Genomic DNA, 6,366 nt, shown 5'->3' on the forward strand with positions numbered 1-6,366 from the left:
GTCAGTATTTCCTTGCCTTTTTTCCTTTAGAATGGACTATTTCAGCTGGTAGGGACCTACAATGATCATCTAGTCCAACTGCCTGATCAATTCAGGGATGACCAAGTTAAAATGTGCTATTAAGGGCATTGTCCAAATGCCTCTTAAACACTGACAGGCTTGGGGTATCAACCACCTCTGTAGGAAGCCTGTTCCAGCTTTTGACCACCCTCTCGGTAAAGAAATGCTTCCTAATGTCCAGTCTAAACCTCCCCTGGTGCAGCATTGAACCATTCCCGCATGTCCTGTCACTGGGCACCAGGGAGAAGAGATCAGCACCTCCCTCTCCATGTCCCCTCCTCAGGAAGCTGTAGAGAGCAATGAGATCACCCCTCAGCCTCCTTTTCTCCAACCTAGGCAAGCCCACAGTCCTTGGCCATTCCCTCATGGGACATGCCTTCCAGCCCTTTCACCAGCTTTGTTGCCCGCCTCTGGACGCGTTCTTTCACTCAGCCTTGCTTTTTGGTAGAGCACAGAATGGAAAGAGCCATTTTTGAAAGTGACAAACCTGAATACAGCCATAAAGGGTTTATACTCTGCAGTCTTTAGAAGGAGGTATGGGCTGTTAAGGTCTGCGTCCAGGTGGCCAGCCCTAAGGCTGCACTAACAGGAAAAGAACGTGGAAGAGCGCCAAACATTGCAGAGGATGGAAGGAGGAAAGCAGCTGGCCAGCCACACCTGGGACTACACTCATCAAACAGGAACTGGAAGAAACTACCAGGCATTTCAGAGAGTGAAATAGGAGTGCTGGGAACTCCCTTTAGGTGAAACCTCAAGAGATAGGGAGATGCTGGTTTATTGGCTGTCACTGAGGTCAAATCAGCAAAGCTGGGGCCCATTTGGAAAGATTAAATAAAGGCAGGTCATTTAGTTGGGAAAGGAAAAGGTGTGAAAAGGGATTGCTAGGTAAACCACCTCAGGTGATCGGGGCTCTGTGGGTTACCTGTCAAACATCCATGCAGCTGATCAACACAGCCTGGAGCAGGACAATAAACCTGGTTTTATAACCATACCATGTGCATCTGGGCCTGCTTTCCTTGTCAGAGGGATCCAGAGGATGTTGGGGTGGAAGGGGATGGAAGACGGACTGAACACCACTTTAACATCAGTGGTCTTAATCAGTCTTCCTAACATACACCCAGCTTCATGAAAATTAAAATTGATAAATAAAATAAAGGTTTAGAGTTCTTAGCAAGAAGAAGTGTTCAGAAGTAGTTCACGCTGTTGCAGACTATTGGTCTAAGCCTGTTTACGCTCTTCTGCCCCATTGTCCTTTGTAGCAGCCCTTTGCTGAGCACAGCCACGAGGGTGACGTCTGTGCTCCAGCAACACCTCGGTGTTCTGGCCAAAATCTGTCCCACTTGTTTCCCTTCATTAATACGTTGCTCAGGGAAGGTTGAGGGACTTGCCAAAACTGGGAAGTTGCTGGAGTTGTTTCCCCTCAGTAAAGGGGTACGCAGAAGCTTACGTCAGTCTGACTTGTGTCTGTGCCCTTATTGTCTTTTCACATTCACGTGCTCCTCTCCACGTTACTCCCTGTCAAATACTTTCCCTAGCTAGCTGACCAGAAATGAAATTTCAGCAATACAGAAAATTCCTGGCGGTGCAAGCAACAATCAGTCTCCACTTAGGCCAGTAGATCACTCTGTTAATTCACCCGTGAAGAAAGTTTGGGAGAGAAAAAAAAAAAAAAATCTACTAGATGGGGAAAAAAATAAATATTGATGCATTTGTAGCTGACAACCAGCCAAGGATAAACCCAGGAGCAAAAGCTCTGGCAGGCTGCAGCCATGCAGTTTAATCCTTTCCCAATCCAGTGACATGAAGGGTGGTTTGACAAATCAAACACACAACAGCTGCAATTCTGCATGTCTTGGGCAGTTCCCTCTGTGAAGTTTGGCATAATAGTAAAAACAGAAAATACCCTCCCCGACTCCTCTGCCAGGCGTGCTTGGTGCGAGGTGCCACCCCAGTGCCAACCTGGCCTTGCGGTCCAGCCCATGCCATGGCTTCCTTCAAGCCTTAGGTGCCCCCAGCTGAGGTGGCATGAGATGTAGGCAGGGCACGAGCCCACCCTTGAGGAAAACTTACCAAAGAGAAGGGCTATGGGCAGGTGGAGGCCCGTAGTTACAACTATAGGTCTCCAAACCCTACTCCCATACAGGGCACTTCCAAAAGGGCTCAAACCCCTATTCCAAGTAGACTTCTCCATCATGACCTGTGTCGGGCCCCCCGGAGCAGCACCAGAGGCTGGGCTTGGCACTTTCCCTTGAGAGAACATCCTCAGCCAAGATGCTGTGACAGACCAAGCATCTTGGGCCAAGAGACATACACTTTCTCCAGGAAACAAGAGAAGAGTCCTGTCCACAGCTCGTGCTTATCTGCTGTGCTCAGGTCCTGTGCCCTTCTCCACAGATATAGCTCCTGCCCGGTTGTGGGGTCAAGCAGAGGCTCAGCACACGTCCCCACACTCCACAAGCCACTGCCTAGGTAAGGTTTCCATACCAGCTCAGACTCAACCTGGCTGAGGAGTCTGCTCTTCTGCACACTCCCATGCCTCATCCCTAAACGATCACCTTCTTCTCACAGGCTCTGCACGTGTAACACGGTTTCTCATGTCCTACTTTTACGAGCTAGCACCAAGCAGCACAGGCATTTGAATTGTTGCATGAGGGAAATACGTTTGCTATGTGACATTTCACTCGACGTAAATCAAGTCAAGCACTGACCTTACGCGGGGATCAAATGGAGGTCATATCATTAAAGGTTTTAAGGCATCAGCATACACCTCCACCTACCCACAGGCTTGAGGGGATGTCCCCATGCAAAAATCTCTTCCAGGTAAGTGTAGCAGGGTCATACCAGACTTCCAGTCTCTGACAGCCTACATTTTACTAAGGTTGCTTCATTTTTTGGCATTTCATCAGCGTTCATCCCTAACCTCTGACACCCCGCGGCAGTCAGCTGTTTGGCATTCGTTTGGCATCACAATGGGGCAATTCCTTCTCCGGAGAAGCATCCCAGCAGCTGGGTTTCTGAAGGTGCCAAAGGCTCACCACGAAGACACATTTGCTTTCCAATGGGTTTTAAAGCAGCCATTCACTTGGTGAACTGAGCAGGGAGAGAGGAGGCAAGAGCCCAGGGTCTCTAGATGATGGTGCAGCGGGAGATGGTCAGAGGAGAGGAAGGACAAGGATGAAGGAAAGACTGGGAGAAGAAAGGAGTAGGCAAAGTGGAAAGTAAGGAGGACTCATGGCAGCTATGGGCTTAGGACAGTGGTATGGGTGACAGCTGGGATTTTATGAGGCATATGAAAGAGTGACATGCTTTTTAGGCATTTTGAATCTTTTCCGCTGCTGTGTGATAAGGGAAATGCAGCTGCAAGAAGGCATATGGCTCAGAGAAGAGGAGGCTAATAAACATATGGATGAGGCTTAAACACAGCTAGATCAAAGGAATATATTTGGCTATTCTCGTAACGAGGGTTTTATCCTTGCCTTGCTATTTCCCTTTAGATCAGAAACTCATCCTTTAGGCCCATGGCCATTCAGCCTTTTTCTCTAGGTCTCCAAACAGCACTTGGGAGCGTCTAAGAGGAAAACTGATCTCCCGGCTTGCACTTGCTCCCAGCACAGCCCTCTGATTCCTCTCTAGTCTCAGCTTCTCGCTCCCCGGCATCACCCTCTGCCCTTTACAGCTGCAGGCACCCCAAGCAGCGGTTACATCCCCCCACCAGACCCCGCTCCCACGGATCAGTCCCGAATGCTCCACAGCCCTGGCCCTGGGCTGGGGAAGGGCAGGAGACGCACTCTCAGGTTTTACCTTTCTCTGGGAGCCAGGCCAGAGCCGCAGCACGCACGCGGATGCGCCGGCCTCGATAGGCTGCCTGCAAGGCTGCCAACACCTCCTGTGCCCGCCAGCACTGATAAAAGCCACCGTCACTCTCTCGCTCCGTAGCTAGAGCTGCCAGGACTTGTTTTACCACGTGTTTCTCCTGTGCACGTTGCTTAGATTTTTGGGATAGCCCTTTTTAGCTAGCCTGGCCCTCCGCAGAGGAGAAGCTCTCGCCCTTCGAACCACAGACCTTTCCCCACCAGCCACTGATTGCCATCACCTACCCCAGCTGCCTGGCCTCAGTCAAAGCGGGGGCTGCCTCAGCCCCAGAGGATGCACTTTTTTCTTTACGGAGCTCAGCAGGTCACTCTGTGCCTGTTCACTCACATTTAATCCGGTAAAGTTGGCAAACATGTTTAGCTAAAAGAAAGTGACAACATCTTAAAGACAGCATTGAGTGTGATTTGGAGGCAGGATTTGGTCCCTTGAAGAATAATAACTCCCCCTTTAAGGTAATATCTATCTACTTTATCCATTGCAAAAAAATACAGCTATATTTACTCTCCGTTGGTATTTGCCCAACAGACAATATTGTCTAGTTTTGAAAACACACCAGGCCACACAAAAGAGCTGCCAGATTCTTACTGAGCTGATGATTCCTTTTCTATCCTCGCTTTCCTTATCTTGGGATCCAGGCTGTCATCTTCAATTATTTTTAAATGAACTGCCACATCTTATCTCTTTTAGAATATTTTATTCACGTTCACTCTTGTATCCCTTACTCAAGACATTAAAAGGAAAGAAATGTGATTCTTCTTCTTTGATTAGTAGCTTCTTAAATTTTGCTTCTTAAGTTGGGAAATTTAAAAAAAAAAAACAATTTATACCCAGCTTTCCTATTCTGGTTCTCCGGCGTGAGTGTTCTTCCCAGCTGCTCAGCTCTTTCCAGTTGACTTTTCTTGTATGCTGGATGATGAAAACCCACGTCCTCCGGTTTGCCTGGAACGTATCAGCTACGTGACATTGGGGGAGGAGGGCTCCTAGAGACTAGAACAGGTGAGACGTGAACCCACCCGCCCTGTCTGCCTTACTCCACTTCTCCTGCCGCATCATGAGATCACAGGTCTGATCTCATGACCGCTGTGCCCCTCTCCGCCAGCCCCAACACCACGGCCCTTGCCGTCCTGCCAGACACCGCTGGTTTTGTTAGTAACTGCTGTCTACCTAGGCACAATAAATTTGCGCATGGAGATTGCAGTGTCCGGTCTATCCCAAAGAAACACAGTCATTTAAACAATTCATTGTTTATTAAAACAACTTATCCCAAAGAAATACAGTATTTTCTCAGGTGCAGCCTGCTCTGCAAGGAGGAGTAAATATGCTTATCAGGGTGCAAGAGTGTATTTATCAGTGTACATCATTGTCACAGGGCTTGGACATGGTCTGGGGAGTCGGGACAAACGCCAAAGGGAGTGGTATTTAGGATAAAATTTTAAGAACTCCTGCTGTGAGTGGCGTGAAGGGACTGAGGATCTTCTTTAGATGTTTAAGAAGTGTGAGATGTCCGAAGAGGGCTTCCTAGCCCCTTGGCATCTGAGTATTCTTAGATCTCCAGGGCTTTCCCCTGCTGACCCCCAGGGTGGGTCCCGCGTGGTCAGCGCGTTATGACCAGCCAGCAGCAGCAGCCGCTCGCTCGTCGCGACGGCAGCCCGGGAGAGGAGAAAGCTGCCGCACCTCGTGGAGCTGTCTGGGGGACCTGAGGGCCATTTTCAAAGGTGACTTTGGCATGTAGGCGCTTCTTCAGAAAAGAGGCAGGTGATCTAAAAAGGTGAATGACGGGGCTCTGAGGGGGAGAGGAGGAATCGTGACATTCAGAAACCAGCTTTCTTAAAGATTATTTTAGCTGTGGCCTCTTACTCGCAAAAATCACAACTGATCCCCAGAACCTACACCATGGAAAAGGTGATTAGCACAGACAGCAGGCAGGGGAATGCCTCGGTAGCTACATTTCTAGTTGTTCAGCATCACACATGCTTTTGGTGATCAAGAAAATACGAATTTGGAAAAGTGGGGATTGAGTGAAACCGGTTTTTAGTATTTGGATTATCACAAGCAGAACGTAGCGAAGTAGCTCGATGCCAAAACACTCAAACCGGCATCTTACAACGTATGAGTCTGCCTGTCAGGAGCCATTTAGTTAATGTTGAATCATATTAGGTTTAAAATTTAGACATGTTCTGTGCAGAACTACAACCGCATGAAGCTGTGAATACAGGAGGGTACGTAAGAACTGGGACACGCAGACACATAGTAGAAGTGGACCAAGTACCCGCATTAGCAAGCAGCAAGGATGCAACACGGGGCAACGAGCTGCACTGATACGGACGTGGCGATAATTAGCGGTGGCCCAAAGAGCGGGGCGCAGCACCCAGCAACGCAATGAGAGCCCCGCTCCGGAGCGCAGAACAGTACCTGGCATCAGAGCAGAAGCTG

This window comes from Phaethon lepturus, unplaced genomic scaffold, assembly GCF_000687285.1.
Source record: "Phaethon lepturus isolate BGI_N335 unplaced genomic scaffold, ASM68728v1 scaffold14151, whole genome shotgun sequence".
NCBI classification, from domain to species: Eukaryota; Metazoa; Chordata; class Aves; order Phaethontiformes; family Phaethontidae; genus Phaethon; species Phaethon lepturus.